Source organism: Lissotriton vulgaris, chromosome 6 (genome assembly GCF_964263255.1).
Source record: "Lissotriton vulgaris chromosome 6, aLisVul1.2, whole genome shotgun sequence".
Lineage (NCBI taxonomy): Eukaryota > Metazoa > Chordata > Amphibia > Caudata > Salamandridae > Lissotriton > Lissotriton vulgaris.
The window spans coordinates 243226126-243238480 of NC_141694.1; positions in this window are offsets into that span (position 1 = coordinate 243226126).

Here is a 12355-nt window from a genome sequence, read left to right on the forward strand (position 1 = left end):
GGTCCCTCCACCCAAGGACAGAAGGTCCATCACTAGATACATATAACTTACAAGTAGCATGTCTACCTTTAAATCTGAAAATTAAAACTCTAAAACCTAAAATATCAATAGTATTGTCAGTGTAGCTCACGGGGGAGATATCAGAAGGTTCTAACCAATTTCCAATTTGGTTAATAAATTTCTCCTCCCAAACATGCTTATTGACTATAGTATAGGGAGACCCCGAATCTGCAGCAAGTTGTGTTATAATTCCTCCCAAGGAAACTTGACAGAAAGGTTTGCTAGAATCAACATCCGAAATGTTCAAAACAACTTTTTTTTGGACTACATTCTGTACAAGTAACACCTCATCATCAGATGAAGAGCTAGAATCATGTTCATTTTCTTGAATACAAGCAACTTTGCTTTTGAAATTCTTATAGGTTTTTTTTTACAGACTTTCGCAAAGTGCCCCATAACACCACAACTTAAGCATTTAGTATTTTTTGCTGGACATTTAGGATAATGGGCAAGATGAGCATGACTTCCACACCTATAACAGACAGGATCCGAGTTTTTTCTAGAATCAAAAGATTCTTTTTTCATACTACCCTGTTTGAAATCTTTGTTATGTTTAACGAATGTTTTATTCTCAGAAATTCTGTTAACAGATTCAGTTTCTTTTTTTCAGTAGAAAGAGAAGCTTTAGCGCAGCGTTCAGAAAGCTCTGCTTTTTTAACCATAGCAATGATTTCTTTTAAAGTTCCATCACCCTCAACCCACAACTTGTTCTGTATAGTTTTGGTTCTAGTATACATAACAATTTGATCACGAATAAGATCATCATGAAGTTGGGCGAATTTGTATTTGATTGCTGATTTTCTTAAAGCAGAAACATAATCCTCAACTGATTCATTTTTTTCTTGCTTACGCTGGAAAAAAGAATGTCTGGTGACAGCAATGCAGACGCAAGGAGAGAAATAATCATCAATATCCAATAACGCTGCATTAAAAACATCAATGTCTCCAGAAGATCTATCTGTTTTGTCAAGTTGATTATAAATTCTTAATCCTTCAGGACCAAGACCTAGTAACAAAATTCTTTTCTTCCTTTCAGGTGTAAAAGAACCACTAACATCCTCTAGATTGGCAACGTAGTTAAGAAAATATTCTTTCCAGTCTAGCCAAGCAACAGGAGGATCCCCAGGAATAATCAAAAATTCTCTGGGAGCATTTAAGTTGAGACCTTGTAAAGACCTTTCTCCACTTGAAGCACTGTCATTTGTATCAGGCATGGTAAAGTACTTTAAACAATACATAGTAAAATAAATTTAACATGTATTGCAGTTCTAGTAAATTTGAAATGTATTGAAGTTCTTGCGTAGAGAAAAGCAAAATAATTGTAGGCAGCACCTTTAATTTGTAAGTATTTAGTAATAATCAGTATTCTTCGTGAAGAGAAAATACCATTACAAGTAGTTCCTGAATTCCGGCTTGCTTCATGAAGGAATCACGGTGAAACTGACAAAAAAAAAAAATAACAACAAAGATGGCCGCCAACGTGACCTTGCGTGGGGTTATACCCACAATGCAGCAGTGACACGTTCACACACGCAGAGAAGAAGAACTGTGATGACGTGAATAAACCAGAGAGTTCGAAGAAGATGCCGCGTCTTTTAAATTCTGGGTTGCTGTAAGATGGCACACGAGCGGTTGACCAACGGGAACCATTCAAAGGACGCACAGGTAGGGATCCTCAAGGAAGATAGAAATTGAAACAAGGTTCTCACCGTCGGAAATGTTGTCACCGCCAGGAAGGTTGTCACAGTAGGGAAAGTTCTTACCGCAAGAGTATAAATACACAGCGAAGGCGGAATTTAAAAGAAGTTGAATTTGTAGGTTTCCAAACTGCAAACTAGTAGTAGATGTAGAAATCAGGAACAGATGAAGAGTTTCCCTCGTCGCCAAAACTGAAGTGAATCTGAAGCTTGTAGGTAGATATAATTACTTTATTGCATAAGTAAAGATGCAGTAGTACAAAAAGATGCTGCCAGCTTGGAGGAAGAATCAGCAATAATGAACACTCCAATTACAACCAAATGACATACAAGCATTCTAGTATGACACGTTACAGTTCTACAGCACATGCTATTATTCTAGAGCACATATAACAAGTCTAGAAGAAGTACACATCACTACAGTCTGTAATCACGCCATACAGTTGAGTTGTGACATCATAATGCTTCCTGCCAGAGCCAGCAGCCAGGGTGAAAGGCAGGTCATAGACCATATTTTCAGCAATTAAAACAAAAACTGTTTTTCATTTTTGTGATCTGTGTTTTTTCAAGCAAACATTGATTACCAGAAAGGAGATATTCATGGCAACATGATTATGTTTTGCACACAAAAGGTAATTACAGGAAAAATTTGATCTATCTGCCTTTTTCTTCACATTCTGAGGCACAGACCTTTTTTTCTGATTGATTCTAATGTCTTTTTGCAACAAACTACTAACTGTTTTTTGAGCTGTTTATTTACACTAAATCCCACCTTTATTCTTCATGTTGACAACCATACACTCTTTTTCATGTTAAAGAGCAAGACATCAAGGATTTAGGTGGCTTGTAGGACAGATGATGGTGTGACCATGTATTTTTAAGGCATGATGGAGTTCCATGAGTTTCTATATATAAATATTCACTAGAAACACCAAAGGTTAAAGTTACCTTATAAGTGGCGTGGGAATTTCAGTGACAACGTAGCGTTTAAAACGTAGAAAACCACTGAAATTCCCCAGTCATAGGGCCCGATTCACAGAATTAACTTAAGACAAAATCCTAAACCTACTACTTTTGGTATTCACAGAATGCACTTACTACTTTTGGTATTCACAGAATGCACTTACTTCTTTTGGCATTCACAGAATGGATTTACGACTACTAACTTCCGGCCTGGAGGCAGGGCTTCCGGCCCAGGGTGGGGCTTCCGGCTTGGGGGCGAAGCTTCTGGCCCAAAGGCGGAGCTTCCGGCCTGGAGGCGGAGCTTCCCACCCGGGGGTGGGGATTCCGACCTGTGGCAAAGATTTAGCCATGGCCAAAATCTCCATCTACGGGCCGGAAGCTCCGCCTCCGGGCTGTTAGCTCCACCACCAGGCCGGAAACTCCGCCCATGGATTGTAAGCTCCGGGGCAGAATCTCCAGCCTGAGTGCGGACATAAAGTTAGTAGTCGTAAATCCATTCTGTGAATACCAAAAGTAGTAAGTGCATTCTGTGAATACCAAAAGTAGTAAGTGCATTCTGTGAATACCAAAAGAAGTAAGTTTAGGAATTTGTCTTAAGTTAGTTCTGTGAATCAGGCCCATAGTTAGTTGTGATAACTATAAATTATTACCTTAGGTAACTATAATTCACACCCCCGTAATGCACAGTTTTCTTATCAATAATTTTATTGGAAGTGTTGCAGTGATATTATCAAGGTATTATAGAAGATGTCATGAGCGATGTAATATGTGCTGTAATTAGCAGTGCATGGCGATGACACAAGTTATAGTTAGCCCAGGGCATAAGTTATAGTTACCAGTGCTAACTATAACTGGTGAATTTCACTAGTTTTATGCATTTAAAATGTTACGTTGTTCTGAAATTCTCACTTAACCTTAAATTTACTTTAACCTTTCGGTGTTTTCAGTGAATTACTAGTTTTCTTAAAATGTAAATTAATATTTTGTTATTGCATGTAAAGTAAATCCCCCGCCACAAAAAACCTTCGGCTGTGTGTATGGGGTTCACCAGAAGGTTTGGCAACTGGCACCCCCCCTGCATGCTGGCAACCTCAGACCATTCATGGCATGGGATTGGCCGGAGAGTCTATTTTTTGCAGCTAGGCCCGGCTTCCAGCCCTAAAAGGCCACCAACCAAATCTGTGCACACCATTTGGATGTGCGCAGTGGGGAGATGGCCATAAGGATTGGCCTGTGGCCAGCCACCACAGGCAGCCAACCCCATGCTGTACACAGCCTTTAGCGGTGCACAGTGAGAGTTGGCCCCAAGGCCTGGCAGCCAACACTATGCTTTTCATGGCCATCAGCCATGCGCAGAAGAGGGTTGGCCGCAGGGTCTGAATCAAACCCTGTGTAGGCAACCAACCCCACAGTGCACAGAGCCTTCAGCTGTCTGCATCAGTGAAGGGGGGAGGCCTGGAAGCCAACAATGGCGGACGCTTGAGCCTGCAGCTCCGTGCCGCCCCAGCTATTATCCTGGATTATCTGGCAGCAGCGTGGGTAATGAAACACGGATAACCTGCACGTCGCACCAAGGAGCCTTTTCCTATAATCAGGAAAGACAAAACTAGAAGCTCTGTCGAGCTCAACACAATATACTGGAGAGGAGCGAGGAACAAACCCGCTAAAATGGCGGCCCTAAACTGTCTAACTTAGCTGACTTTGCCTAAACTACAGAGAGGCTTGCTGACTCAACAAACCAGTGTGGTCGAGGAGAGGTGGCAAATAGGCAGTCCTGGAGGTCCTCTGAAACAGCAACCCTCAGTTCCGTAGCCGGGCCCCAAGGCCAGCCTGACGCCCACAACTGCCGGAGCCGCTGAGGCATATAGAGGATTGGTCGTTACAAACTTAACTGAATGGCTGACGCAATTCTCAAGCCGGCAAAACTGCTAGAGAGGCTGTGGTCTGCCTGCCACTTGCTGCTCCAGCCCGGAGATCAGCCAGCGGCCTGCAGTGATGTCCCTTTGGCAGCATCCATCTTCCCGAGGGGCTGTGTTGCAGATTCATGCAGTGAGTACCGGTCTGGCTGCTGGGACTCGGGATGGTTGGGAGGTAGAAACTGGACCTCTGTCTCTTGGTTGGAAGCCGAGAGAGCCAGGGTGAAGAGGCATGGTGGTGAGTGCTTTCCCACCTCACCCACCACGCCTAACAGGATGACCACCCTGCTAGCTGCGATCACACCGCTCCACCTTTGTGGCCCAAGGGAGCCAGATTGAACCTCACAGGACCCAGATTAGCTGCTGCCACCCACTACACCCTAATGGCCCACAGGAACTGGACAGACCCTCGCTGGGTCCCCTTGAGTGGAGGTGCGGGAATACAGTCCGGTAGCACCAGCCCCTGGAGGAGCCGTATGATTATCCAACCCCTGTTAAAGCAGCCTGTAACGTGGCCTGAAGACTGCACAGGGGCAGTGGCACAATGGGGCCTAGTACGAGGCCCAGAGGGAATTGGTGAGCTGCCCCACAGATGAAGGGGTTGGGAGTGATCTCCCCCTTGTTGCTCTTTCCCTTCTTCTTTGGCTAGACTTGGGATCTCGGTTGGACCCGTGGACGGCTGAGACCTATAGGAGCTGGAAGCCGTGAATTTCTTCTGATGGACTGTACCCTAACACTCTTTGGTGTAACACGTCTTCACCCTCCCCCTGGAAACATTCTGCAGATCCATCAGAGACTCTGGCTTGGACCCTCCTCAGTGAGGCACAGTGAGGACCCTGGACTTGGATAGAACCCTTGAAACCGCTGTAACTTATCTCCCTACCTGCACCTTTCAACAACCTAACAGCAAGGCCCACATCCTTGCTGATTAACAGGGTTGTACTGTTGTGCTATCACCTGGACTTGGAAAAGGAATCTAGAACCAATTGGCTTCTGAGCTTACAACACCTACAGGAACACACCACAATACCTAGATACGTCACTGTGGTGAAAATGGGCAGACCCCGGGCAAGGACAGCTGGTGCCAAAACGGACCATGGAGATGATGCAACTACCCAACAATCAGAGACCCCAGTGGTATTGGACCCGATCCAACACCAATTGCCCAAGATTTTAGAGGCCATAGCAGACATAAAGTCTGCCCTCCACCAGGACATTAGCAAGGTATCAATTGGCCTTGGACTGCTGCGTGCAGGATACCATAAACTTGTGGAGATGGTGGAGACAGTAGAAACCTCCATTGCAGAACTTCATTCAGCTCAACAATCATGGACTACAACAGTGGAAGAACTTGTGGACAGTGTTCACACCCTAGATTTTAGACGGAAGATGCTGAAGGGTGAACTCGTTTACACAACATCTGTGTGGTTGGGCCACCAGAGGGAGCGGAAGGCACTGACATGATGCCATTTTTGGAACACTGGCTCCACACAGCAATGGTCCGGAGGGTCTGCCTTCTGCACCCTTGAGAAAGCCCACAGGGTCCCTGCCTGTCCACCCGCTCAAGGGCGCCCGCCGCTGCCGGTAGTGGCACGACTCCGACACTTCAGGGCTAGAGATACCTTCCTATAGAAGGTGCACTCTAACAGCCCCTTTGTGATAGATAATAGCAAGGTATCCATCTTGCTAGATTACACCCCAGACGTACAGCAGGCTCATTCACGGAAGTACAGAAGATGTTGTGTGAGAAAGGCTGGCAATAATCTTTGTTGTTTCCTGCTAGACTTCATGTATTACATGATGGAAGACCCACTTTTGGGACGATCCTGGGAAACAGTGGGAGTGGTTAGAAGCCTATAAGTTAGGAGGTCCACCTCCGAAATCAAGCCAAGTGACCGGGAACCAAGTCTCCATGCCTGGGAATAGAACTCGTAGGAGACTCAAAGGGAGAATGCATACATCCTCGAACTCTTTTAAAACGGAGAAAGAGAGGGAAGCTACTCTCCAGGCAGTAGCTGAAAATATGACTCCAGAAAGGTAGACACTCACCTCCAGTAAAAGCGACAGGAGATTTGGACTATATTCCTCCCGCGCAGACAGCATCCAGATGCCGCAAGTCATTGATTGGCAGATTTCCTTGGACCACGTTGCCCTGGTGACTGGTGTGTTGTACCCGCCGTGCTGACCTTCCCTTGGACATTAACTGGGCTGCCTCCACGATTAAAGTCCAGGGGATGCACATCTTTCACTCACTAGCCGATATGAGAGTGGAGAACCTTGGTCGAGCTTTGAGAACCTGCATCCCCTTCTGGTGCTCCCTGCCCCTTCCGATCATGGCAAGAATCTAACTGTCAAAAATGGTTAGGCTACCATGTCTGTTATACTTTTTTGTTAACCTTTCAATAGTAGAGCACCACTGCTGGTTCAGACAATTAGACGCCCTACTCTGAGATCTATTATGGGACAAGGGCCACCCGAGGGTGTCCTTGACAATACTGCAATGTCCTGTGGCAGAAGGTGGGCTGGGAGTAATGAATTTTGAACGCTATTTCTTGGCCTCACAAATGCAGTGGTTGGCACAGTGGCTGGAGGGTTTAGGCCCTGAAGGTACAAATTTAAAACACTCAGGAGAACATACAATCCTAATATTGGCTAAAATGTTAGAACCGGCTGTGGTGATCTCCCATCAGTCCCTGTTACAAACCACAGCATTGCAGTGTTGGAAACGCTGTGTAGCCATACGAGCAGTGACCCCTATGTATGCACTGGTCCTACCCCTTATAGGCCTACCACATGGTAACCCTAGGAGGATTTTCACTCCCGACCAACTTACACATTGGGCAGGGGTAGGGTTGGAGACGGCTGGAGACTTCTACCAACAGTCTTTCCTCGTCCCCCCGCTGGACATGGTAGTAAGCAATGGACTTCAACCAGGGCAATTACTTCAATGCACATTTAGAATAGTGTGGAGCAGAGGGAAGGATGAACATGAGACACATGTAATGATACAATCTGTACTCACTTTAGGTGGGGCATAGCATCAGGTGAAGTGTCGTTACGCTGCACTGCAGCAACTACCTCACACCCCCTCCAAATACTGCACCATAGATGGGTGTCCGCATTGAACAGGGAAATCCCGGACGGGGACATGAAAAGACTCTTAGCGTACCTAAAAATGGTCTCCTGGAACTCCAGGATGAAATATATACAATTTAATTACATGACACCTCACAGAATCTGGGTTACATACGGCTGGGAGATACGCAACTGCCAAAGGTGCAACCATAGTGATGCTGACTTTATCCACATGATCTGGGGCTGTACCATTGTGAATCAATTTTGGGGTGAGGTTGTGGAACTGACGGGGCAGCAGTGGGGCACGCGCTTGAATCTACAATAGAGACCTGTATACTTGGACTTTCCCCGTGATCCCCAAAGTGGAAAGTAGATACTAGATTTGTAGATTTGGCCTTAGTTCTGACCAAAAGGAGAATAGTGTTACCATGGAAATCGACAAATGGACCAGCAATCACCGATTGGAAATGAGACGTGTCACACTGGGCAGGGGCAGAAGAAAGAGCCCTGATTAGGGAGGATGCACGGGGACTACGGAGACACCCCATGGCCGGACCCTGGAGGGACGTCCTAGAAAACACCCTGAAATATATCAACCTACAGCAGAGGAAGCCGACACTAACTCCCACACTGACTGCACCAGCCACACAAACGCAAAGAACAGTGGTGTAAACCTCACTTAAGCCTCCCCAACAGTAGCATTGTCCCTATGCTTTGAATAACTTTGGAAACTACAACCCTCACGATGAGCTGTCGAGCTGGCATGTATGTCCGAGAGTCTAGCCCCCCCGGCCTGATTTTCCCCCCACTTACAACACTCCTGACATTAACATGCGCTGACACACCAGCCTGCATACTTATTTAGTTTATAATTATCTTTCTTTTTTCCACTCTTACCATCCCTTTGAGGTACATCATGAGGATATTACTACTATTTGCAGCAACTCCCATTCTTCTACCAGACTTTATTCATCAACAGACGATGAGCGGCAAATGGGCCTAGGACTCCCCCTAGCCTAGTGTATACAGAAAATTCCACCTAATTCCTAAGGCGGTACTACAAATGAACTGAACGAGAAACTGATCTAGTAACAACTCAATGCTACATTTTGGGATTGATGCATGGGTGGGTTACTGGCACGCGTACACAGTTGTAATACATGTCAAAATATGAGCTACCAAATGTGATGATTTTATGCTCAAATGTTAATAAAAATATGTTTGAAGAAAACAACTGCACCATTAAAACCGCCACCTTCCCCCACGACAGGAAACATGCCGGGATCAACCCCCTGACGAAGTAACCGTCCACCGACCCGACAGAACTTCAAAAACCTCAGACCCATCTTCCTTCTCCCTTCCCAACCAAGGTCATCGAGAGGAAATCAAAATCCAACTATCCGTGTTCACCAAAGAGAACCACGTCCTGGATACCTTCCAATACTGCTTCCAAAGCAACCACGGCACCAAGACGCACTACTTGTCACCACCAATGGCATTTGCTCCCTCCTTGACTGGGGCAAAACCGCAGCTCTCCTCCTACTGCACTTCTCAGCCACCTTTGATACCATCTCCCATCGCACCGTAATCACGAAACGATGCCGGCATCCGCCATAAGGCACTGGACTGGATCCACTCCTTGGTGACCGGCCAAACACAGCTAGTCCGATTACCCCCGTTGCTCTCAGAAACTATTGAGATCAGCTGTGGAGTGCCTATAAACTCTTCCCTGAGTCCCACCCTTTTTAATCTAGTTGGCTCCTCTAGCAGCCATCATCAGAAGCGATGGACTCAACATTGTCTTCTATGACGACGACACCTAGCTGATCACCTTCCTCACCAATGAACCCACAGCCATCTGAATTATTTTTATAACGGAATGAAGGCAGTTGGTACCTTGATGTAAGACAGCTGCCTCAAGCTCAACTCGGACAAGACTGAAGTTCTCAACCTGGGACCCAGCCCCTCAGCTTGGGATGACTCCTAGTGGCCCGCTACACTAGGAACCCCTCCTACCCCTATGGACCACGCACACAACTTCGGCATCATACTGGACTCACCACGTCTTCAACAAGGCCGACGCTGTAATCGCACCACACCTGCGGGACATCATCAACACCTCCTTCGACACCGCTACCTTCCCGGAGAGCTGGAAGCACGCCGAACTCAGCGCTCTACTAAAGAAGCCATCAGCCGACCCCACCGACCTCAAGAACTACCGCCCCATCTCGCTGCTCCCGTTTCCTGCAAAAGTCATTGAGAAGACCGTCAACAAGCAGCTGGCCGCCTTCCTCGAGACGAACGGATCCCTCGACCTCTCACAGTCTGGCTTCCGGGCCAACCACAGCACCGAGACCGCCCTGATCGCAGCTACCGATGACATCCGAGCCCTGCTCGACAATGGAGAAACAGCAGCCCGCATCCTCCTAGACCTCTCTGCGGCCTTCGACACTGTCTGCCACTGTACCCTAGTGCAGCGCCTCAGCAACGTCGGAATCCAGGAGAAGGCACTGGAATGGATCACCTCGTTCCTCGTCGGAAGGACACAGAGAGTCCGCCTCCCCCCGTTCAGATCAGAAGCCACCGAAGTCATCTGCGGCGTTCCTCAAGGCTCCTCGCTCAGCCCAACCCTCTTCAACGTCTACATGAGCCCCCTCGGAGACATCGCACACCAACACAACCTCAACATCATCTCCTACGCCGACGACACCCAGCTGATCCTCTCCCTCACCAACGACCCCGCCACCACCAGAGCCAATCTACACGAAGGGATGACAGACGTAGCCAAGTGGATGATGAGCAGCCGCCTAAAACTGAACTCGGACAAGACGGAAGTCCTCATCCTGGGATCTTCACCCTCCGCCTGGGGACGACTCCTGGTGGCCCCCCGCCCTGGGCAGCGCACCCAAACCAACAGACCACGCACGCAACCTAGGCTTCATCCTGGACTCATCCCTCTCCATGACCAGACAAGTCAACTCCGTCTCCTCGTCATGCTTCAACATCCTGCGCATGCTACGTAAGATCTTCCGGTGGATCCCCACCGAGACCAGGAAGACGGTCACCCATGCCCTCATCACCAGCCGTCTGGACTACGGCAACTCCCTCTACGCCGGAACCACCGCCAAACTCCAGAAGAGACTCCAGCGGATCCAGAACGCCTCAGCACGACTCATCCTGGACACCCCCCATTGCAGCCACATCTCCGGACATCTGAGAGATCTGCACTGGCTCCCGATCAACAAGAGAATCACCTTCCGTCTCTTCACCCACGCACACAAGGCCCTACACAACCAAGGCCCAGGATACCTCAACAGCTGCCTCAACTTCTACGCTCCCACACGCCAACTCCGATCGACCGGCCACGTCCTCGCTGCCGTCCCCCGGATCCGAAGAGCCACCACAGGAGGAAGGTCCTTCTCCTACCTGGCTGCCAAGACTTGGAACTCCCACCCGACCCACCTCCGCCTGACCCAGGACCACCTCGCCTTCAGGAAGCAGCTCAAGACCTGGCTGTTCGAGCAGTAGCGGACCCCCCCTCCCCTAGTGCCTTGAGCCCTTCCGGGTGAGTAGTGCGCTATATAACTGCTGTGATTGATTGATTGATTGATTGACTCTTTACTCTCAATGAACTGCCAAATCAACACAGTATCCTCATTCTGTTTCTACACACTCCACCTGCTTCGAAAAACATTCAGATGACTCCCCAAAGAATCCAGAAAGACAGTCATCCACGCACTCATCATCAGCACACTTGAGTCCGGCAACATACTGTATGCAGATCACCCAGAAACAGCTCAGGGTACCATAGCCAGACTTGTCCTCGACATCCCCCACCACAGCCACATGACACATAACCTCTTACAACTCCACTGGCTCCCTATCAACAAGAGAATCACCTTCAAGCTCCTTACTTGTGCCACAAGGCCCTCCACGACGCAGTACCAGAATATTTGAACCAATGCCTTGCTTTCCACACATCCGCCAGGCAACTCAGCTCCACCCATCTTGCCCTGGCCTCCATCCAACAGATCCACAAGACCAGAACTGGAGGGAGATCCTTTGCCTACCTTGCCACCAAGACCTCAGGCAATCTGCGTCATTGACCCAGTTCAGGAAGGACCTCAAGACCTGTCTCTTCGACTGAACCTACACACCAGATGAATTAGCATCTCCCTCTCAGTACCTTGAAACCCTCATGAGTGAGTAGCTGCGCTTTACAAACCCCTGATTGATTAGGTAACATATGCAATTTCAAAGTGTTTGGGAAAGTATAGCGCCTAAAAGCACAAGCGTAATTCACGGATACCTCGTCATGCAAGGCCAGGTGATAGTTCAGGCCAATGGTGATGGACCACAGGTCGAATACTGGGGCGGGGTTACTCCCTCTGAAAACTTTGGTTTCTAAAGTACAGGACAGGAAGTTTTGTTCCCAGTGGAGGAAGTTGCCAAGAGCAAGGAAAGCGTTGCAGATGGTCATCGCTGTAGGTCAGGCATCAGGCGTCAGCCTGCTGTAGTATGAAAATTCTGAACCAGTTTTTTTTTAAGTCTGCACAATTTACGGCTGCTAACCAGTGATAAAGTGCTTGTACTCTCTCTTTCAAACATGATAAAATTGGCTTACACCCAATTGACACATTTAAT